The 24,769-nt window shown below is 37.8% G+C and overlaps 1 pseudogene across 1 annotated transcript in view; it reads left to right on the top strand.

Annotated features, from left to right (window-relative positions):
- The window catches only part of LOC143888409 (flowering locus K homology domain-like), a 34,683-nt pseudogene that overhangs the window by 8,714 nt on the left and 1,200 nt on the right, over window positions 1-24,769 (top strand). The window contains exons 3-6 of the transcript XR_013254585.1: window positions 13,719-13,958; window positions 23,374-23,522; window positions 23,652-23,930; window positions 24,051-24,245. The product of XR_013254585.1 is annotated as a flowering locus K homology domain-like (transcript). The remainder of the gene's footprint in view (window positions 1-13,718; window positions 13,959-23,373; window positions 23,523-23,651; window positions 23,931-24,050; window positions 24,246-24,769) is intronic.

The raw sequence follows: 24,769 nt of genomic DNA on the forward strand, positions 1-24,769 counted from the left end.
AGTTGGCCAGGCATCCGAATGGCTTACGAAGTATCCGTTGAAAAGTCTATAACGACTAGTTTTGAGGAGTTGCTTATATATATATATGGGTTCTAAACTTCTCTAAACCTAATTCTACCACTCTTAAGCTATTCTTGGAACATATTAAGAGTGACCAAAGCTTGTTTATGCCTCTCTAATCTTACATTAAGGATTTGGATCATAGGCTTCAATTGGACATCTTCAACCACAACATTGTAACTCTTTTAGAAGGGATTTTGTCTTCTTCTTTCTACATTCAAGAAGTGTATTTGGCAAGTGATGGTGGAGATGCAGGGCCATTTCTGCAGAGCGAGTGTGAGAGATGCGGAGCTTTCTCCGGAATTTGTAATTTGGTTGATTCTCCTCCGTTAAGTGTCTTGGTGGAGTGGCGTAGGTCTTAGGCTTGGACCGAGCCACTTAAAAATCACGGTGCACTCTTTCTATCTTCTCTCTATTTCTTTTATGTGTGCATTTGATTTTTACTTTCATTTGTGCTTAAGGGTTAGTTTTTCCATTTGTTTTTAATTCTGCACTTTTTAGGAAAGGTTTTTGAAACCCAATTCACCCCCCCTCTTGGGTTGCCATCCTACCTGGGATTTTTAGTTCACATGTAATGCGTATCAAGCACCCTGGAAGCATCTAGTCCTCTTTTGTATGACTGACATACCATCACATCACCGCTTTTAGTGTCCTCTTAGTTTTTTTCCTACTACTTTGATTGGTGATCCTTATTATGTGAATAAAGTTAAGGAGCCCGAGTCTATGTAAAAGTTACTAGATTTATTCCTTTTACTTGGATTGAATTAATTCATAGGGGCTTTGAAACTTTGGCACTTGTTTTCGTGGCTTACAGAAGGACGAAAGCTGTGTGGAAGGTTTTCAATTCTACTCATTGTAGAAAATTTCTTTAAGACAGTCTTTTGCACCATCGTCTGTTCTGTTTTGCTTTTTTTTTTTCTGCTTAACTTTTAAATGTGTTGGTGCAATGTTCGAAAATTGTTTTTTATTTATTTTTCGAAGTTAAATACTCACCAAAATCTAAACCATGTCAACTTGGACGTGTCAAGTGCTACCCAAGGGGTTTTTTGATTGACTAAGGAAACTTGTAATGAGTTTTTGATTGACTTTGTAGGGCACAAACCGGTTGACTTATGTGAGTTAGTGTTTGACCTATGATTTCAAACATAGAATTAGTGTATTCTTTCTAATATGTGCTGCCTATACATCTCTGCCATTTAGGCATGCTTTTATGAACCTTCTCTTTTAATTTTTTAAATAAAATTTCTGCTTTCTTTTTAGTTTTCTTAAGTTTCTATAATTAAAAACCTAATATCTCATGATGTATGCCTCATGTCTTAGAGAGATATTAGCCTTGTTGAAAATTTTAAAGCGGCATCTTTCTTTATTTGTCTCTGCTAACAAGTATAATCATGGAAAAAAGTTATATTGAATGTGTAGAAATGATACAAATCAAGGAAAGAAAAGGCTTATTTCTTTTTACGACATAGGGTATCCCCACACCAATTTTTAGGGCGGGACTATTCCCTCGGATGCGCGCAATCACCCGTAAACCACGTGCATCGGGTAAGCCCGGGGGGATCCGAACTCACGTCACTGGGGAGCATACTCATGACTTTAAGCCAAAGAGCCACACCCATACGGATTGAAAAGCTTAATTACCTTAGTTTCTTCTTCAGAGTAGAAATAAAGTGGTATACGCAAATATTGTGATGATGACTTGTGAGGAACATCGACAATTTGATTCAATCTAAAGATTTATGAGAGTTGGCAATTTGATCGGGTCTACCAATTTCTTCTTTTTTCTACTAGCTCATCGAATGCATGAGTGTTGGGATAATATGGAAAATTGTCGGATGATTTTGGGCATAATGTGTCACATCTCTCTTGAATTGTGTGCTTGATATCTGTAAAAGATGTCATCCAGCAACGCTTATCCCGATTAGGTAGCCTAAAATGTGATCGTTGATGAAGTATTCTCTACATTTCCCTTGGGGTTTCTGTAATAAGTCATCATAATAAAAAGATGAACAATAATGTGAAGTTAACACCAATTCTAATGGGAATCCCCCGAGCTTGGAAGTGCCTCTCTACTCACAGTTCACCATATTTACCTAAGGGGAAGCATGAAATGGTTTAGTATGCATTGTTAAAAATAATTTCTTAGATTCATCTAATTTTATGACTGCTTAATAACTTATGTTATTTTTTTTTTGAATGGTAATTAATAATTTATGTTATGGAATCGTTAAAAGCAAAGTCGAATATTTGGCAAGGATATGCTCTTGAACTCGTGAAAAATTAGGTCTACGATGTGTGTCTTCTTGGGATATCGAAAAGTTAGGTTGAGGTCGTGGCTCAACTCTCTTGTTAAGGATGAGTTTTGTTTGGGTATTAGGTTTACAGAGGGTGGGATGGTATTAGATTCTTGGAGGATGTTTGGTTAAGCTAGTGTTGCTCTTTGTCAAGCGTTTCCTAGCATGGTTTTAAGTTTGCGTCGAAATTGACACGAAACAAGTGAAAAATGTTTCCTATTTAATCCCAACTGAAACACAATCCAAAACAAGCAAAATCATAAGTGTTTTAGTGGTATATTGTATCAGCATGTGTTGCATAATTATATTTATATGAGTTGTATGTGAATGTGGTGTATCTGTTTTGTAAAAATATTTATGTGAATTACATGTAAACTAGGTGGAATTTATGTAATAAATTCTAGAAGCTTTATTCGGTCTACCGAAGGATATGCTCAGTCGACCAAAGCCCAAAGGTCGAATTTATTAAAAAAATTCGGTAATAATCTGCGGTCAACCAAAGGATGTGCTCGGTTGACCGAGGCACATCTTCAGTCAACCGAACATGTACATTGTCTTAAATTTCGACTGAAATCCGAAATTTCGGACTGAAATCGAAACGTACCGAAACTGAAATTGCCGAAATGTACCAAATTTCGGTCGAAATTTGGGAAATTTCGACTAAAATTTCGAGAAAATATTATTTTTTTAATTTTTTTACAGAATTAAAAAAATGGACATTTCAGGGCTTTCAACTAAATTTTGGTCGTAAATTTGGGATTTCGGCCGAAATTTTGGTTTTGGCTAGGCCCAAAATTAATAGCGAAACTGAAATTTAAAACCATGCTAGTGGCAACAACTTGATTTCAAGGTTGGCTGACCAGAGATTATCCGTTCTGCCCATTGGACCTTCTAAAATTAAAATATTCATTCAGTACAACGCTCAATATTTTGGTACATCTCGTAAAAGACTCAGAACCATATTTTTAAACCCCAACCCCCCCCCCCCCCCCCCCCTCCCCCCCGCGTCATTGTGGACTCCCCCAAGTCAAGACTCCCTTTTACCTTTGCTGTGTTCCGTGTTTTGCCGTTGTGTTCCACCTTTTGCCGTACAGAGTCAATAAAAACTCCTTTAACTCTTCTTAATTATGACTGCAACAATCGAGTACTCAGCTCCGTCAATCCAGAACTCGACCGCGTCGTACGGAATCGACTAGGATTTTCTTCAGCCACGTTCCTCGTCGCATTCACATTTTTAAACACGGCTTAGAACCCTCATTGGACTTCTATTGCTCATCTTCAAGCTCTCATGCTCAACTAAGAATCTTCAAGAAGGCTTGAATATCACACTATCTCTCAAGTGCCATTGATCTTGCATATTGTTTGAGAGGTCGATATAGGTTATCTTTGTATATGTTGAAAAGTGATGAGACAGTTTTGATCGTTCATCTGCCTATCAAGAGGCAAAGTATTCTGTCTTATTTCTTCATTGTATTCGTGAGAGGGACGCCATATCAACCCTTAGTGTAAAAGGAAGCGTAGAGAACAATGTGTAAACTGTGTAATCTCTACCCTCAAGGAGATTGAAGTCGGTGACTTGTAACGGTTTGATCTCTACCCGGAAAGAGGTAAGAAGGATAGTGAAGACTCGAGGAGGGGATTCTTTGAAAGATTGGATTGGGACCGGTATTAGGCGAAACCACTATAATTCTTGTGTGCGGTATCCTTATAAGCAGGAACCTTCTCTCGGGATGCCGCTCCCACCTCGGAACCTCGATTCGGCGTTCCTTACGAAGGAGCTTCCAGGGAGCGCGACCCCAGAGAGACGGGAACCGCTCTAATGACGCTCCCAGTGCTTCTATTACTCTATAAGTCCCACCATCACCAACTTCTTAACATCAAACTCTTCCAACTCTTCAAAGTACTTCATTGGAGCAAGTACAAAGGCTTGTGCATCTTCAGAAGGCTCGAGGAACGAGTGTACACAAATGAAGATGGTGAAGATGGTTATAAATTACCTTTTAGATGCACTTAAAATTTGAAAGATACATATGAAAATGGTTAGAAACTATTATTTTTTGATGTACTTGAATTTTGAAAGATATATAAAGACAATATTACATACACGCTACTATGGCACTCCCAAACTTACTCTTCTAGACCCCCGCTTCCCCACCCCCGCCCCCGCTTCGTGCTTCTAAGGCGGTATCTCTCCATCTCTTCTCATATACTCCTCACGTGGCCCCGACTCAGCCCCACAACCAGGACCGAACGGGCAACATGCAACCGCCGAGCCAATGAGGCAGATGGCCCAGAAATTGCAAAGCAAACAGAGGGCTCAAGAATTTCAACTTCAATTCTGTAGATAAGGTTCAAGCCTCTAATTCTAACACATGAGTCTGAGAAAGACCTCCGAGGGGCTTGAATTTTTGCCGACACAGAGCTCATGCATTGCTAGTGATTCCCCTCCATCTTTATTTCTAGGACCCGACCAAAGAGGCTTCCTATCGCCTCCACCGTTGAAACGGCCCAAGCATGTAAAGGGATACCATAGAATTTAACCCAAAGAGCTTACTCGCTTTGAATAAATTCCTTATTCCACTTAGTGAGCGAGCGTAGGTGAGGTTCCAAAGACTCTTGACTACTAGACAGAACCGTAATAGCCTGCAGTTCTGATTCGAACATAAAAAGGATTTCCTCATCCGACAAGATACAAGGGCATTGCAGGGATGGGATATTCCAGCTCTTTTGAGCCCAAAGACAAATTTCCTCAAGGGAACTAAAGGGCTCTTTTTTGTCCCAATCAGGCAGGCTTTTAGGGTCTTCATTCGTACATCTACTTCCTTCCCCGAGATACACAAGATCGAAGAATCTTTAGACCTATGAGAGATAGAGCCAGAGTCAGGCCATAAATCGCTCTCAGCTAGGGCCAAGTCCGGATCTAGGGAACGGCCAAAAGGTCGTGGCACCCATCTAGAAGGAAATTTGTTCTGGCGGCACCAACAACAACTTTTCCTCCATTCGAAATTAAGAGACCAACAGGGGGAGCAATACCAGTTCCCATTACTTGCCTTTTGATTTCTTCTATGATCAAACCCCTTTCTTCCCACCAACAATTTCCTTGTGGTTTGATTACATATTCTGCATTTTTTTCTCCAATTGAAATTCTGGTACCGGCAATGGCGACACTACCAATCCTCCCACCACCTCTTCGTCCAAATATCCTCCATTGGAGTTTTGCTTTCACCCGTTCCAATTATCTATCATCTGAAGGACTTTCAAATTGTGGTTTAGTTTTCCTTTCAAGCATATGCATGGAGGCCACTGGTTTTGATGGTTCTCTGTTCTCCGAAAAAATAGTAATGAAGGCCTATTTCTCTTCTATATAGATTCATCTTGTTAGGACTGAGGACAACATCATTTTGTCACTAATTGAGCTTCCTACCTGTTAACTTCACATTATTATTTATCATTTAATTATGATGACTTATTACAAAACCCCCAAGGGAAATGTAGTCCAATATATTTCGGAGAATACTTCAATATCGATCACATTTTAGCTAACTAATTGAGATAAGTGCTACTAGATGAGATCTTTTACAAATATCAAGCACACAATTCAAGAGATTTGTGACCCATTATACCCAAAATCATCCTATCAATGTTCCACATTTTCCCATCACACGCATTCGATGAGCTAGTAGAAGAAAAAAGTACTTTGTAGGCCGGATCAAATTGCCAATGCTCAAATCATTAGATTGGTTCAAATTATCGATGTTCCTCACAATTCATCATCAAAATATTTGCTCATACCATTTTATTTCTACTTTGAAGAAAAAACTAAGGTAATTAAGTTTTTTCTCTTCTTAATTTGTATCATTTCCACTCATTCAATATAACTTCTTTCAATGACTATACATGTTAGTAGAGACAAAGAAAAAAAGATGCCGCTTTAAAATTCCTAACAAGGCTAAATAATGTCTCGAGGCCTGAGGCATACACCATGAGAAATTAGGTTTTTAATTATAGAAAATTAAGAAACATAAAAAGAATGTAGAAATTTTATTCAAAAAATTAAAAAGAAAAGGTTCATAAAAGCATGCTTGAATGACAGAGATGTATAAACACCACATATTAAAAAGAATACACTAATTCTGTGTTTAAAATTATTTAGTCAAACACTAACTCACCCAAGTCAAACTAGTTTTGGCACTATGAAGTCAATCAAAAACTCATTACAAGTTTTCTTAATCAATCAAAAACCCACTATGGTTGCACTTTACTCATCCAAGTTGACATGGTTTAGCCTTTGATGAGCTTTAACATAGTAAAATTTTCAAAAAAATAAAAAAAATCAAACATTCCACCAGCACATTTAGAAGTTAAACAACAACAAAAAGTTGTAAAACATAACAAAAGATGATGCAGAAGACTATCTTGAAGAAATTCTCTACAAGGAGCAGATTTGAAAACCTTCTGCAGCTTTCGTCCTTGTGTGACCCACGGAAACAACTGCCAAAGCTTCAAAGCCCCTATGAATCAATTCAAACCGAGTAAAAGGAATAAATATTGTATCTTTTACATAGACACTGGTTCCTTAACCTTATTCGAGCAACATGGATCACCAATCAAAGTAATAGGAAAAACAAACCTAGAGGACGCTAAAAGTGGTGATCTGTTTGTATTCATAGTCATATAGCAAAGGATTGGATGCTATCAGGGTGTTTGATAGGGATCACATTTAAACAACTCATGATTGGTCAGAAAAATATATAAAGAGGGATGCTATATAGGGCCACTTACCGCGTGAGAAATATGATATTATAGAATAACACAATGTGAACAGATGTACTAATAATTTGTCTTGCACATGAAGATTGCTTGGACTTCAAAGTAGATGGTTTTATCCTTTAATAAAATGAGTTCTAAGATGTAGAAAGAAAACTATTTTTTTAGAATTTGCAGAATAAAAATTATAGCACATCATTGCTTGTTTACTATACTTATAGTTCATTTATGAGATCATGTAATAATAAACTTATTGATTTGCTTTATATTTGCAAGTGCATTAATATATATACACTTATCAACTGGCATGCCAACCAAAAGATTGCCCATTGTACTAGATTTTTTTCAAACAAAGCCCATTGTACTAGAGTCCACACCCACACCATAATCAGACACCGTTTCACCTTCTATGTCATAATCAAATGATACTGTATATGTGAGAAGAATAAAGAATGGTGTCAAACATGCATATGAAATACAAGTATTAAACATGCATGTAGTCAAGGCAATGAAGAGAAAATAAGAGTTTCATGGATATAATATAATATTCTAATCTAAAAATGACATCTACCATTATGTTATACATGTATTTGAAATTTGGAGAACATGTTTTAATCCCATAATATATTTGTACTGACATGAAGTTTTTTTGGGTTTTGAAGTTACTTGTGACAAAGGAAGCTTATACTAGTAATTTTGACCATGTTTCAAGAATATGAGCCAACCGAGTTTTGAATTTACCAGATAGAATGTGGAGCTTCTTGACACATACATTCATCCAAGACATACATGAGAGTTCTTAGGTCAATTTTTTAGCATATATAATGCTCAATGACTAATCATTGCAATCTGGGCCTTGGTAATGTATTTTGGAGTCACTTTGACAATTGATATGTTGCCCTAGGTTCACGGATAGAACCTGCACTCATCTATTTAGGTTACTTGATGAAAGGCATCCGAATTGGAAGATTAAAGCCTTGTTTGAGGTTATGCTCTTTTATAATTGCCATTTTTATTCGAGGAAAGAGAGATCCTTTTATAGTTAATTTATATTTGGATTCCTAATCAATGCCATTTTTATTTGAGCCCTTGCGAAACAACCATAGCTAGAAAATGAGGACTTTGGAAGACATGTTCATATTTCCACAAAAAGAGCATTGACACTGTGCACCGGTTAGCCATTGGACTAGGGTATGTAAACAACTATGACGTTCTTGGAAGGCTTACAAATACAAGCAAAATAACTTTGAAGAGAGAGAGAGAGAGAGAGAGAGAGAGAGAGAGAGAGAGATGGGGAAAAAGAAAGTGAGAAGACGAAATAAAAGAGAAAAAATAAAGAGAATAAAGGAAGAAATTTAAATATAGCACGCGTTTGGCGTAAATGGTACGTAAACAACCATGAAGCTCGTAGAAGGATTACAAATAGAAGCTAAACTCTCATAGAGAGAGAAGGAAAACAGGAGAGGAAGAGAGAAGATGAAAGAAAAGAGAAAAGGAAAAAGAAAAGAAATATGACACGCATTTGGCGTAATTGGTCAAATGTTCCAGTTAAACATAATACTAATCCTAGCATAGGACAATAAATCAAAACCAAATTATAAATAAATATCGAGGAATAGTAACATCAATAGAGAAGTACAATGTAATGAAGTGTAAGAAAGTACAATGATGAGTCATCCTTCCAAGGATCCCAACTATATGCCAATAACACTTAGAGTTACGAGGTGGTATTGGTCCTATGCTGATCTGACATAAGATACGGTTACTTTTTGTACAGTCCAATGATGTTGGCTACCAAATAATTCTCTATGTAAATGACATGAAATGAAATGAATTGCAAAGTGAAATGTCCTACAAAAAAAGATATTTCCCCTTTTTGTTCTTAGTCAGCGGCCCATCATTTGTATGATGCTTAAGTTTTGAAATATGAAATTCTCGTGACTCGCCACAATGAAATGAAATGTGGGCCCACCTTCGATTCAACTAGGATGGGTCCACAAAACATGTTGACAAAGATGAAAAAAAATCTTAAATGTTTTTCTACCTTTTTCAATTAGTATTGGCACCACTATTTGCACTATTTACATTCGAATGACAATTTATCTATAAATGCAACAAATCAAAGGTTGAAAACCAGGGCCATAGAAAAAACTTAAAATAGATACTTAGTAAAACCAAATGATTTGCTATTCATCTTATTCAAACATGCATTTCTTCAAAAGGCCATAATCCCTGGAGGACTCTAGAGAGACTACTATCTATGAGTGGGCACCACCATATTCACAAACATCTCCGACTTATTCAAAATGTCCTTTTTTTGCAGTATTTTAATAAAATATTTTGAAATTATCCCATGATTTTCCAACAACTATAAAATAACCCAGTGAATAATATCCTACTAAACTGAAAACTCCAAACCATCTTATTTCGACCCGACCCATGTATATAGACGGACCTCAAAAGAGAGAACAACCACAAGCCCTCATTTGTCTTATCATCAATAGAAAACAGGAGATTTTGTAATAAAGGGTGAATACGAAATTTCCACCCCACATCCACCAACAAAAAAAACTTGAAATTTCGGTGGAAATTTTGTAATAAAGGGTGAATACGAAATTTCGGATTTCGGCAAAATTTTGGGGAAATTTCAGGGAATTCAAGTAAAATTTTGATTCAATGTACTTTCGGTTTCGGTCCAAACCGAAACCGAAATATTTCGACCGAAATTTCGGATTTCAGCCGAAATTTAAAACTATGATAGGAGCTTGAGTATATTAACTTGCCTAATAAGAAACCTGAACTTCTTAAACTTGACTCTTCTACAAAACCCTAAGAAAGTTTGTGAAATCCCCAAAAGAAGTCCAAAAATTGTAAAACCGCAACCTAATCCCTCTTTTGGTGCTTTTCTTTGATTGGTGTCTTTTAGAAACTTGCTAGCTCACTCAACTTGCCTAAACTCTAACCCGTATAGGAGGGTTTATTTCTTTAACCAATTGTTATTGTTAGGTTTTCTTTTTGTGCTGATTTGTTTAACCCAGAATTTGTCTAGGAACTCGAACTGGCACCTTAAATTTAATTGATACAAGAAAAAAAGTAAACGACGGGGACATACCACCTTTCCTTTGAATTCAAAAAAAGACTCAACTTACTTATATCGAATAGTTGGTATCCCCAAGGCATCAAATTTAGCTGCACCTCTTGCTCTATTAGGAAGATCTCTCCAAAATCTGTAGACATTACTACATTTATTGTTGCAAGCATGATTGGCTAAAGAATTGGCAACTTGATTTACCTCTAGGTAGGCATGATACATCCGCCGTTTTACTTCAGCTATAAGTGATATAAGATCATGGTAGTAAAATTTTGTGGCACAGGGAGGGTCCATTTGGTAAAGTATCTTAGGCCGTCCAACATTCTTTTTGCTTCTGTTCGCATGTTAGTTGCAGTATCATAATAATGAGAAAAAGTGAAGACTACTATACCATAATAGTTTCTCACAACTCCCCATCAGTAGACACACCAGGGTTGCCTTTGGAATCCCCATCCGTGTTCTTCTTGATCTCACATTCCCTTGGTTTTGCCCAAGCTACTTTTCATACCTTAATAAAATTAATTGGTTCGGAGAGAGTAGACATTTTCCTAAGCACCCATGCTTCCTAGTCAGAGCAATCAGTTGAAGGCGAGAAGGACTTGACTAGCATCTTTCCCCAAGCTTTGATGTCCATTATGACCACATTTGTCCTCTTCCTTAAACCTTCCATCTGCCTTCTACACCTTTCCCTCCATATCTCCCAAGATATAAGGGATGGAATGATCTTCAAAGCAAAACCAGTTATAGAATTTTCTTTTTCTTTTTATCTAATTCAAACCACTGCAAGAGTCTAGCACTTCTTGGTTAGTTTTGAATCAGTGGAACATCAAGTAGGGAAGCAAAGTAGCCCCACAAAGCTCAACCGGCTCACTATCAACAAATAAATGATTAGCATTCAAAAAAAAGAAGAAAGAAATAAGTGATTCAAATCCTCTTCCTTTGGTGATGAAGAATGCGTGCACATGGATGGAAAAGGGATAAAAATATCTTTGAGCTTCTCGTCAATTAGGACCGAGTTGGACAAATATTTCCAAATAAGGCAACTCACTTTTGTACGTAGTTCCTTCCAGATAGATGATTGCCGTATTTTCTTCGACTTTTATCTCTCACCTTGTTCCAAGCAGATGTGGTAGAAAAGTGTCCAGAATTGTTATGAATGCAAACGAGTTCATCCTCTTTGTCAACAGGTTTGGCCTTTGAATTCTTGATGGCATTAACATTGCTTAAAAGAATATTATTTTCGATCTATGAGAGATTCCATTCACCAAAACTGTTAATCACCTCTTTGACTTGGAGTTTCAGTTTCACCCCATCCCTATTTAAAGCTTGGTTGATGATTGAGCTACTGTTAAACCATATATCAATCCAAGAATTAATACTTTCTGTTCCAATGATCCATCTGGTACTTTTAAGCCACTCCTCTTTCAGACTCATTATTTCCTTCCACTGTTTGAGTCGCTTGGCTTGGGTTCCTTCAACCGATACCAAGTATAATAGCGAGGTCCCCGGCTTCTTGCTTTTTTCCCTAGAAAGAAGGGGGAAAAGGGCTCCTTCCCCATGAATTTCCCTGGGTGCTTGGGAACATACATCTCTGACCCTTGTTCGCGTACACATCTCCGGCTGGTATCTAGCATCCTCTTCGATTCGAGACTGCATTCGACCAGTGGATTGCGGTGGAGAAAGAAATGTACCTCCCGCAGACAAAAGCTTACCTTTTCATCCTTCTACCCGTGATCTGATCTTCTCTGTAAGCTTTTCAAATTGAATAATCTTCAATCATCCTTTATACAGACGTGCGCCCAAGTAATCCATAGGAAGACCTTTGGAAGAGAATCCTGTGGCTGTGCTTATGATCCTTCCTATATAAAGGGCTTTTCTAATAGCAACTAAAACAACTTTTATCCTTATTTATGAGCTGCTCTAAAGCCGATTCTTATAGGGAGAAGAACTTCATTTGTTGTCTAAAAATTGCTTCTTTTCATTGGTGAAGATTATTGTATTGATGGAAAATGGGCAATTAGAGATGGGGATGCACCCTGTAGAACATAAAAAGCAGTATGCCATCTTGTCCCGGAACATCTTTTTTATTCCCCTGCTTAACACCTTCCCTACAAATGATAAACAAAGGGATAGAGGATCCCTTTGACAAAGACCCCTTGTGGACTTAAAAAAATCCTCTGGTTCACCATTTATGCAGATAGGGTACCAAAAATTTGATATAGATATGCTTATCATGTCAATAAAAGCATTTCCAAATCCAAATTTTGTGAGGACAGCTAGGAGGAAGTCCCATTTTACTCGATCAAATGCCTTTGCCATGTCAAGCTTAAGTATTACGTGTAATATTTTCTCTAATCCTTTTTTAGTTAGAAACTTCAAAGGATAAAAAGAAACTACGTTAGTTTTTTCCCTTATCTGGTCATCGCAGTTTGAATTCTTTCTGGACCACATCGTTAGTTTTTTTTTTTTAAAGTTAAAATATTTATTGATTGCTGAATGAGAAATACATCATAGGGGACGAGAAATCCCAGTCAAATGCAAACACAAACAGCAAGCACTCAAAACCCACCTACCCACAACCCAAGGACTGCAAAATGTTAACTACCCAACCCATTAACCAAAGCTAATACAGTACAAAGATGCTTTACAATTCACTAAAACCAACAAAGTGGCAGAAACGCCACTTAACTCCCTGCAAAACCAATTACTAGATAAGATCAAGAAAACGGCATGATTTAGCTAATGGTGAAAAGTACTTCCCCCTTCATGTCAGCCCCTTCTTTGGCAAGCTTGTTGGCTTCCTCATTGGCCGATCTTCTTATATGAATTAGTGATGTGTTAATGACAGCAACTATGTCTCTTATTTCTGATATTACATCAACAAGCTTCCAAGGCCCGAGAGATTTGCTGGTAGCCTTGGCAATTGCTCTGGAGGAGTCTCCTTCAATAATCAATGGTTCCCATCTTGATTTTGGATATAATTTCAATCCCCATAGTAAAGCAATGGCTTCAGCTTCATTTGCATCGCATATGCCTACTGGCCTAGAGAACGAAATGATTTTTCTCCACCTGAATTACAAATGATTTTTTTTTGTACTGCATCGTAGCTACCATGTATTAAGGTGTTTCTAGTTGCAGGTTATAGCATCTCTGAGTTGCATTTGGCAAAATTTTGCCAAGTGCACTTTCGAAAATTATAATTGGCGAGTAGCAATAAGTCCATGCATGCACTATATTATTCTTATAGGAATGTGTTATAATAATGTAAATATTTATCAGTGTCATTTGATCTTGCTTTTTCTTGTAATAGTATTTATTTCATGTTTTAAGGCACCACGGCCATGCTTAATATAATTATCTTTTTAGGTAACTATTCATCTGAGTTCTAGTAACTAGATATTGGATATTGTTCAGTGCTTAAGACTTTAATTTAAATTACTATCAGACTATCTTTAAAAATTTACTATCAGACACTGATTGTTTGCTCTTTCTCAATCTTTTAACAGGTAATGATTTCAGCAAAGGAGGAGCCAGATATTTCTATTCCGCCTGCTATTGATGGTCTGCTGAGGGTTCATAAACGTATTGTTGATGGTATTGATAATGAGTCTCATGCTCCAAATCTTGGGGCCGCTGCCTCAACACGGCTCCTGGTGCATGCTACACACGCTTGATAGGAAAACAGGGAGCAACCATAAAATCAATCCAAGAAGCTTCTAATTCTATTGTCCGTGTTCGTGGGACAGGTAGCCATTTGTTTTTGCTTCTTGAGCCAAACCTCTTATCTTATGCTTTTGTATTGTTTTCTTTGTTGGCGTTTATTCATATATTTTCTTATTTCATATTGCTGATTGGACTTCAGTTTTGCTCTACACGATATAATCCATTTCTTTTTTGTTCCTGACAAGTAACAAATTAATTTTTTATTTTTTTATTAGAACAAAATCATACTTCTCTAATAATAGGATCTCCCATTAGTAAGGTTAGAAGATAAGAGCTGATTCTTATTGCATATTGAATCAACAAGTTAGAAGAAAAGAGCTCATTCTTATTGCATATTAGTGAGGAAGATGATCCGAGGGATAACGACGCCACTATCCAAATAGGGCCCTTTCGAATCTCAGGTAGTACACTGTTCCTAATACTTAAAGCCTGCTTGGAGTGGTTTCTTCCATGTAGCTTTTCCTTGATTGTCTTCACATTTGATATACAGAGGGCTTCCACTTTCTGGTCATGTCGACCTCATCATTCATGCATCCACATCCAGGAAATGACCTCCTTCATAATTTTCTTTTGCAACTTGAACCCATATACAGATTCTAGGATTTTGAAGATCATGTGATAGCATTTTTTCCCTAATGCTCCAAAATATAGCCTGACTTATGACGGGAACAACTTCTATGATTCAACCATGGAAATTTGATTAAATGATTGAGATTTTAAGATTATCCATGAGTAAATTTAAATATGTAATCAATATATACATATGCATGTAAATAGCAAGAATTCCAAGAAGTCACAATTCTGACAAATAAGAAATTTCGTTAACCCCACAAAATGTATTCCAATCCAATTTACTGAATTTCACAAGGTCTCACACAATACTAGTATGCCTATGTGGAAGGTTTTGGTCCTCAAAAGGGGCTTTGGGTTGGTTTCCAGTTGTGTAGACACAAACCGGGTAGTTGTCAAAGGATGCCGGGATGGAATTTCTTTGGCATATCACCAAAGAAGATGAAACCTTTTTCTCCAATAAGCTCTCCATTTCTCATAGCAAAATGAAAGTAGTGTTCTCTTTTACAAACCCAACATAAACTATTTATATCAAACCAATAAAAATACCCTAAGGGCCAAACTACCCTTTCTAATGACTTAAAGATATGCTCCTACTTAAAATCGTGTAATACATGTGTGGGGCTAATTTAAAACAACCATAACTCACATAACTTGAGTTATTTTGATGCAAAAAGACCACATTACCCCTATAACTAAAACAACTCATAAAAGACTCTTTTAACACCGTAAAACTAAAAGAAAAACTTAAAAAAAAATAAAAATCTAAGACTCAAAAGGGCCCGCATGATATATGAATCATCTCTAAAAATGTATGTGGATCGGACGGGCATCTGAAATGTGTCTGCAACATCTGTGAATCATCTGTGCCGTCGGAACGTCGATCTGAAACATCTGGATCAAAAAAACTGGTCGTTCATCCATATCGAAGTCAACTCCCTGTCCCTATGTCTCCTCCGTCGCTGGTATACTCGAAATCTTGAGTCTGGATCCCCATCATAGCCAACCGACAAATTCCCCATAAAGTATGGTAAGGATGGAGGATGGGTGCAGAGTACAAACACTCTAGGAAATCTGCCACTGAAGTCAATGTCACCCAGAATACCTACAATCAATTGAAGGTCCATTTCCTATGAGAAAAACGACAATTGAGAAATATATGATCTAGGTCTCTTCAGCTGCCCTGCATAACATGGACATTAGGAATCTGAAAATATTGATGCTGTAGATGAATAATTGCCTCTTCTTGGTGATAAAATATATGTTGCTTTCCAGTTAATTATGGGCTCACACATTAATCTCTCTCCCTTTTTACCGAAGTATATCCGGGCTTTCGAAGATCTGATATTTTCACAATATTTTCAACAATGTTATTTTTTCACAATCTTCTAAAAGAGTATTACCTTTTTTCTTTTTTTTTTCTTTTTTGAGATTTTGTATATCTTATATTTCACTATATTTTCAACAATATTATTTTTTTCTCAATTGTATAAAAGAATTGCATCTTTTGAGATTTCTCATTCAGATATTTTCAGAGAGTGCACATAAGTAGTCTTTTACTTTAATTTCCTTTTTTATTTTTCATTTTGCATCTTTTATTTATTTTATTTTCCGGTAGATTTTGTGTAATATCTGATAAGAAAATCAAACTTTGAAAATCAATTGAGAAATTCTCAAGAACAATATTTGTCACTATCTATGCATGTATATTCCTCTTGACTTGTATATCCTTTTCTATTCAAGGCCATAATGACAAGTATGAATTATGTTTTAATAAAAGTCTAGGAGGGGAGGATTACTCGCAAATCACTAGCCCCCCCCCCCCCCCCCCCCACACACACACACAACACCCAAAACACCCACGCACTCACACCCTAGCAACATTTCTCTTCCTTTCTTCTCTGCTCCCTCCACGTTATCTCTCTTCTCTATCACAGTGTGAAACTCAACTTGGTATCAAAGCGGGAGAAAATTCTTTTGTTGTCTCTGCTGTAGTTAACTCCCACGAATTCATCTAGCTGTACTGCTAACATCAGCAACTGTATGGCCATGTAGGAGATAGCCTTCCTTCTTGCAGAGAGGTACGGTGTAGTTTTTTTTTTGTTTTGTTCTTGAATTGTTGTGAAGTAGTTTTTTTTTTTTTTGGTCGTTGAATATTCCACATGGTGGTGGAATGAGGAGGTCGAAAAGGTGATTAGGTCTAAAAGAGTGTTATAAATGTTTGCAAAAGTGTATAAATGAGGAGAACATTGAGAAGTATAAATTGGCTAGAAAAGAAGCTAAGAAGGCAGTAAGGGAAGCCAGAGGCAAGGTATATGAGGATTTGTACCACAGGTTAGGAACGAAAGAGGGTAAAAAAGATGTCTACAAGCTTGCTAAGATGAGAGAAAGAAAGAGCAGAGACTTGAATCATATAAAATGCATCAAAGATGAGAATCAAAGATTGTTAGTAAAAGAAAGCGAGGTTAAAGAGAGATGGAGAAGTTACTTCGATCAGTTGTTTAATAGAGAACCTGTAGTGAATTTGGGAGAACTTGATAACGCTTTTGATGATACAAACCAGATGTTTGTTCGTAGAATCCAAACATCAGAGGTAAGAGTAGCTATGAAAAATATGAAATTAGGTTAGGCTAGGAGGCTTGACGATATTCCTATTGAGACTTGGAGATGCTTGGGTGATGTGGGTTTGGTTTGGTTAACTAGATTATTTAACAATATTTTGAAGACTAAGAAGATGCCTGATGAGTGGAGGAAGAGTACTTTAGTACCTATTTATAAAAATAAAGGGACATTTAGAGTTGCACTAATTACCGGGGAATTAAAGCTAATGAGTCACACCATGAAGCTTTGGGAGAGGGTAATTGAGCATAAACTAAGAAAAGAAACTAAGGTGTCAGAAAATCAGTTTGGCTTCATGCCCGGATGATTGACTATGGAAGCTATTAATGGAGAGATTTAGAGAAAATAAAAAAGACCTTCATATGATTTTCATTGATTTGGAGAAAGCGTATGATAGGGTTCCCAGGAGTGTTATGTGGTGGGTAGGGGTGTAAATGGATATTTGAAAATTCGATTACCGTCCGCATCCGAATCCGTTTAAAGCGAATATTATCCGGATCCGTTTCAAGCGGATATTATCCGAATCCGTTTATGAGATATCCGGCTCTTAGCGGATGCGAATCTGGTAAATGGAATATTCGATCCGTTTAACATCCGAAGCCGAGAAGTAAATCCTTTTTATTTATTATTAATAATATCCTTAATATTTATATTTAGTAATGACACACTCTCACTTCCCCTGTTCAAAATAGCCCAAACCCATTCCTTCATATATATAAAAAAAGAAAGAAAAAACCCAAAGACTACTACCAACACCATCATCCATCCCCACCGCCTCTCTCTCTCTACCTTTGTTTTAAAAGGAAGAAGAGGATCTCATATATTTTAGGGTTTGAGAGTTAATTTTGTGAAGAGAAGGTAGAGGTCTGGTTTTAGGGTTTGAAAAATTTATTCGAGGAGTAAGAAGGAGAAGAAAGATAAAGTGCTGTAATAAAATGTTCGAATTTACCGGATAAACGGATACAGATAATATCCGAATTCGAACAATATCCGACGGATACGAATTTGGTAATAGATATTAAATATCCGTCAAATTCGAATCTGAATCTGAATTCAGATAGTGTATACTGTAATCGAATTCGGATATAGCTATATCCGATTCGAATTCGATCCGTTTACACCCCTAGTGGTGGGACCTTGAAAGGAAAAAAGTGCCTAGTAAATATATTGATGTGATTAAGGATATGTATAATGGAGCAGTAACTAGTGTCAGAACCACGGATGGCACGTCTAGTGAGTTTCCAATTACAATAGGACTGGAAACTCCAATTACAATAGGCTCCCACCACTCCCGAATTAGTTAAAAGCAAACTTAAGCATCAATGGAGACAATTCCAAGCAGATTATCAAACTGTACTGGTACGTCCCTGTTACTGGTACGTATAATTTAAAGGACATTTGCATACCAATCTACAAATTTCCCTTCTTTCAAGGTTGGCTGGACTATACAAATGAACTAAGCCGATTGGAATGGGAGGCAAAGAAAAATCTCTGCCTTCAGAAGATAGCTGAATTAATTTCAATTCGAAGGAATCCTGTGGTAGAGATCCCGTTTCCGCAGTTTGCCGCAGACTACTGACCTGAGGATATGGAGCTGGACATTGGAGCCCTTTCAGTGGAGCTGACTGATTGTGCCTGATAGTTAGACCCCTGGTCCCAGCCCTTGAGATTTTTTGGGAGTTGGATTGATTATACCTAATGGGAAAGGAGCTTTTTGGGCATTCTTGTCCTTGGTTTTACGGACAATTGATGCTTTGTTAATATTGGTGCTAACAAGATTAATGGGATTTGGCTTGCAAAAAAGAACTGATAATATAAAGAGATCCTTTTGGGGGCCTCCAAAGTAAAGTTTATCAATGGCATGGTGAAGGAAGGAAAATGTTAGTGTAGTTGAAGTAATTTTGTTAGGTTTTACCCTTCCCTGGTTCCGGGTATGCCCGGTCTAGTTTTATTGATATCTTGTAATGTAGGACGGGACTTCTGGTCCTAATGCTTTTTTAATATCAATGAAAAAAGTCATCTTTCAAAAAAAAAAATTACAATAAGACTGCACCAAGGATCAGCTCTGAGCCCTTATCTTTTTAGGCTAGTTATGGATGAGCTTACGGAGGGTATCCAGGATGAGGTGCCGTGGTGTATGTTATTTGCAGATGACATAGTATTAATCTACGAAATCAAAGCAGGAGTAAATGCTAAGTTAGAGTTATGGAGAACTACTTTGGAATCCAAAGGTTTTAGACCGAGTAGGACTAAGACAAAATATATAGAATGCAACTTTAGTAATGTAAGGAGGCGGGACGAGGATGTAGTAAACATGACTGGATAGGAGGTACCTAAGAGGGATATTTTTCGCTATCTTGGTTCAATTCTACATAAGGAATGAGAGATTGAAGAGGATGTTAACCATAGAATAAGAGCAGGTTGGTTGAAGTGGAAGCTTGCCTCAGGAGTTTTGTGCGACCGTAAAATCCCTACCAAGTTGAAGGGAAAGTTTTATAAGGCAACTGTGAGGCTAGCCATGCTGTACATCTCAGAATGTTTGGCCACCAAGAAGCAACATGTGCATAAGATGAGTGTAGCGGAGATGCGAATGTTTAGATGGATGTCCGGCCACACAAGGTTAGATAGAATTAAAAATGAAGACATTCGTAAAAAGGTGGGGGTGGCACCAATTGAGGGGAGGATGAGAGAGCACCGCTTAAGATGGTTTGGACCAAGGTTGCCAGAGCAGGAATCGAAGACTCCCAGGGAAGAATCCTACTCAAGGTTGCCAGAGCGGGAATCGAAGACACTCAGGGAAGAATCCTGCTTCCTTGGTTTGGACATATCCAACGTAGGCCTTTGGATGCTCCGGTGAGAAGAGGCGACTCGTGCCAAATTGATGGAGTAAAAAGAGGTAGGGGCAAATCGAAAACAACTTGGGTAGAAACAGTGAGGAAAGACTTGATAGCTAGGAACATAACAGAGAACATGACCTTGGATAGGATAGAATGGAAGAAAATGATCCACGTAGAAGACCCCAACTAGAGCCAAGATTAGAGCCGGGTAGATTCCTTTCACCTTCTTCATGAATTTTTTCTAAAGGATTCATTTAGCCGACCCCAACTAGTTTGGGACGAAGGCTTTGTTGAGTTTAGTTGAGTTGAGTTGTTGAATATTCGAAGTTTGAATAAAGGGGGTGAAAATCTTAGAGCTAGAAGTTTTGGTTTAGATCTGGAATTTATTGTCTCTCTATCATGGTTTTCTTTTCAGATCTAGAGGTCCGTGCATACTGCATGTATCAGATGTAGGCAAGATAGTTAGATCTGTCCTCTTTTTTTTCAATCAGATGTGGCAATTTGTGGTACATATCTTAGTTTTTTCGTGTTTAGTGTCTATCACCGGGATATGTTCCTTGATAAAGATAGTTAGATATTGATCCGTAATTCATGTGTGATATGTAATTGGTTTCTTAAAAAAGAACATGTTAATCAATAATGCTTTGGAAGGTCACCTCTGCAATACATAGAAACCCAAGAACTAGTTCTACCATGGGTAGCTATTTAGATAATTCCCAAATGTGCAGATCACACTAGTTGAGTTGACATTGGTGATCATCGCAAACTAGGATGTCACATGCAAACTAAGGTACCAAAGAGTCGTGGTTCGATTTATGATAAATGGCAATGCAAAATTTTAATGGTGTTGTGTAGGCTGTTGCATTCAATGCAACCTCATATCAGTCATGGATATTTATTCCTATAGACTACAAAAGATGTTTGAGATAAGGCAGCTCAATCCTTCTTTTTTTTATGACGTAGGATGTCCCCACCCCCTTCGGGATTAGGACTAGCCCCTACGGATACACGCGGGCAGCTCAATCCTATTAGCAAAGGAACAATATTTCCCTTTTGTATTGGCTTCGGTTGGAGATGACTCTTATTCACGGGGAGAAGGGTCTTGCTAGTTATTATTCCATTCTTCAGGACTGTGGGAAGAATTAGATCACTACCAATTGCTGGAATGGGATACCCTGACGGAGAGAAACATCGAAAACACGTTAAGCAAAATATGATTTCTAAATTCTTAGTTGGACTTTATTATGAATTTGAGATGCAACTGTGCAGATCTTTGGAAGGGATGAGCTTCCCGACCTTGATATGGTCTACTCGTTAATTCAAAGTGAATCCAACAAAAGAATTATGGTGTAACCTCAACCTGTTCCTCCATCGGAGCATGCTACTTTCTCTTCCTCCATTTTTTGTAGATTGAAAATGTGGGAGGAAATCGAAGATTTAAGAAAATGTTTATCAGCCCTAGCCCTGTTAGCCCACATCTATGTGGAGTAGACTGTTCAACACCTGCAGCGCAAACCCATTTTTGACCCTTTAGTCCTAGTATCATAGGATGTGTTGCATGGATTCTTTGCACCCATATGCCGAATCCATGTCGACACATCTCCACACGCGAATCATACATGGATTCAAATGGGGATACACCCAGATTTTTGTATTAGCCGTGTCCCGCACGAATCCTGTTTTTTTGAGCAAATCTGACTCATCATCGTCTCTTTTAAAATGCAAATCCAATATCTTTTCCTTTAAACGTGTTTCCTTCTTAACTCTTTTTTCATATGAAAGCATAACGGGTACTCTTTTAATAAAACCCTATCACCTAGACCCTAGAACACTGGCCCCCTTCCTTCCTTCTTCGACTCTCTCAATAAAAATTCTAAGGCCTCAACCCTTCATCCTCAAAATTTTCACATATATAGAGGTTGCTGAAAAATATATATTTCGAATTTTAATTTTTAAAAATTTATTTTATTTAAAAATTATCGAATCCACGAATCCTAGTTTCTGGGGTTTGCCGAGTTCGACACCTGGATTCCGTGTCGGATCCCGATAGGCAAATCCGAATCCATGCAACATAGATCATAGGTGATCAAACGACCACCCCTAGTTATTAGACCGGCATGTTTTAATAATAATACAATTCCAGGTGAAAAGACTACCTGAAATGTAACTATTATGAGAAGTGTCACCATACAAGGGAGACTTTCTGGGACATTGGTGGTGTCCCAACCATAAAGTTCCAGGCTCCGATTAAATGCTAATGTGGCGACTCTCTCTAGTGCTCCTCTGCCGTCACCGATCAAAATTTTGGATTGCCATTGTTGATCCCTACCGATGGCGCCATCATTTCTTCTGATGTAGTGGGGTTTGCCGAGTTCGACACTTGGATTCCGTGTCGGATCCCGATAGGCGAATCCGAATCCATGCAACACAGATCATAGGTGATCAAATGACCGCCCCTAGTTATTAGACCAGCATGTTCTAATAATAATACAATTCCGGGTGAAAAGGACAAGCTGAAATGTAACTATTATGAGAAGTGTCACCATACAAGGGAGACTTGCTGGGACATTGGTGGTCTCCCAACCATAAAGTTCCAGGCTCCGATTAAATGCCAATGTGGCGACTCTCTCTAGTGCTCCTCTGGCGTCACTGATCAAAATTTTGGATTGCCATTGTTGATCCCTACCGATGTCGCCATCATTTCTTCTGATGTAGTATCTGCTTCCCGGGATGAGATTGGAATGTTTCGGCAGTGTTTCGTCTTTCACTTTGTGCATTCAGCTACACAAGCTTTAGCCCATTATGTTTATCTTTCTTACTCTTATGGTCCATCCTGAGTTACTGAATTAGGAGCGTCTTATGGGATTCAAACACAGAGGAGGTCAAGGTGCTCGTATGGGTATCCGACTATTTAAAAAGGAGCTTAGGGGAAACCTTTGGGTGGAATGGGACTTCAAGAATGCCATTGGATGGGTTTGGCAATGAGATTGTGAAAATCGGTGACATAGAGAGACTGGTGCATCTCGTACAATGTCCCTAGAGTGGCTAATGACATGGTCCACTCTCTCGCAAATAGAGGGGTTGGTTCTGATGTATTATATCTAGGGCAAACTCTGCACTGATGTCCCTTTTTTCTATTAATATTGCTTAAAAAAAGTCTTTCTTGTTCCTTAGCAAAGATCTTAGTTAACTCATCTATCGGACTGATTAGATGAAGTATCTCTTAAATTCAATATTTATTCTGTTGGATTTACAGCTATTTCATTGAGATATGGAACAACCCTGTTGGAGAACAAATCACTCATTTCTGTTCAATTCCTTTTTGGACTAGCCCTACATCCTTTCAGATGAAATTTGCCGTCTTATTCTGTACTTCATTCTGTACTCTAATAGTTGTTTTAAACTCCTGCAGAGGATCTACCAGTTTTCGCCCTGCAAGACGACAGAGTTGTTGAGATACAAGGGGAGCCCACCGGTGTTCATAAAGCAGTCGAACTAATTGCATCTCATTTGAGGAGGTTTTTGGTTGATCACAGTGTACTTCCACTATTTGAAATGCATGTAAGTCCATCATGTTGGATCCTAATGGTTATAATCAAGACCTATTGGTGAACTATAATTTCTTTTTTGCTAAACGTTTCCATTGTACATGAGTCTTGGAAGGAGTGATCAATTGGACTATTTATGCAGGGGTCAATGCCAAATTCAAAAATGGAGCCAAACATGCCACCCCCACCCCAGTCTTGGGGCCATCCTCGAGGTCCTCCTCCAAATACCGGTGCTTCTGGTTTTGGAAATAATTCTCAATTCATGCCTCCATGGCAACATGACGGATATTATCCGCCATCTGACTTTCCTCCTCTAGAAAAACAGCCTCACCAAGGCTTATCTGTATTTGGAGGAAACACTCCTATGGGGTTTCATTCTTCAGCAAACGCACAAGCCCCACCACCACCAATTATCACACAGGTACTTTTCCTCTTATGATTGACTTCTCACTTTTACTTACTTGATTATGGATAAATTAGAAAATCAATGTTTTATGACTACAAATTGTATCAAACATATTTAATTTCGTATTTAATGCAGGTCACACAGCACATGCAGATTCCACTGTCATATGCGGATGCTGTAATAGGGACAGGTGGTGCAAATATTAGCTATATTCGTCGTGCTAGTGGAGCAACCATTACAATACAGGAGACAAGGGGTGTATCTGGGGAGATGACTGTTGAGATTAATGGAACCAGTACACAAGTCCAAACTGCTCAGCAGATGATACAGGCACGCTTCTTTCGCTTTGAATGCTTGATAATTTCACTCATCTGTTGTCAATATTTTGATATATTATGACTGGGCAATGCATGGAAATATTTAATCTTTCCCACTGAGTTTATCATGTATTTTGCAGTCATGGTTTTTTTGTATTTCATTAAAGGATGTTAGTCATGGCTAGAAATTTGATACATAATTGATCTTATTAGTTTCCAATCGAGTGCGTTGTATATAATGGACGATTTGTTCACTTTTCTTTATCTATCTTTCCCTAATATTTGTATCCTGATATGAATTTTCTGTACCACTTCAGAACTTTTTTTATAGGTTGTTTAATTGTCCTGGAGATATTGTTTGACTATTTTGTTAGATTCTATCTGGCATGAACTTAAAGATCATTCCTTTTATTTCTTCTTTTCTTGAAAAGCACAAGTTATCGTCCATAAAGGATGGAGAACTTTGAGGTAATTAGTCGAGGTCTGTTAATGAACGGATTTTCACTTTTTTTAACATTTGCCTCCCCACACCACCAT

Source organism: Tasmannia lanceolata, unplaced genomic scaffold (assembly GCF_043159265.1).
Source record: "Tasmannia lanceolata isolate RefF3 unplaced genomic scaffold, GAP_Taslan_0.1 ptg000012l, whole genome shotgun sequence".
Taxonomy (NCBI): Eukaryota; Viridiplantae; Streptophyta; class Magnoliopsida; order Canellales; family Winteraceae; genus Tasmannia; species Tasmannia lanceolata.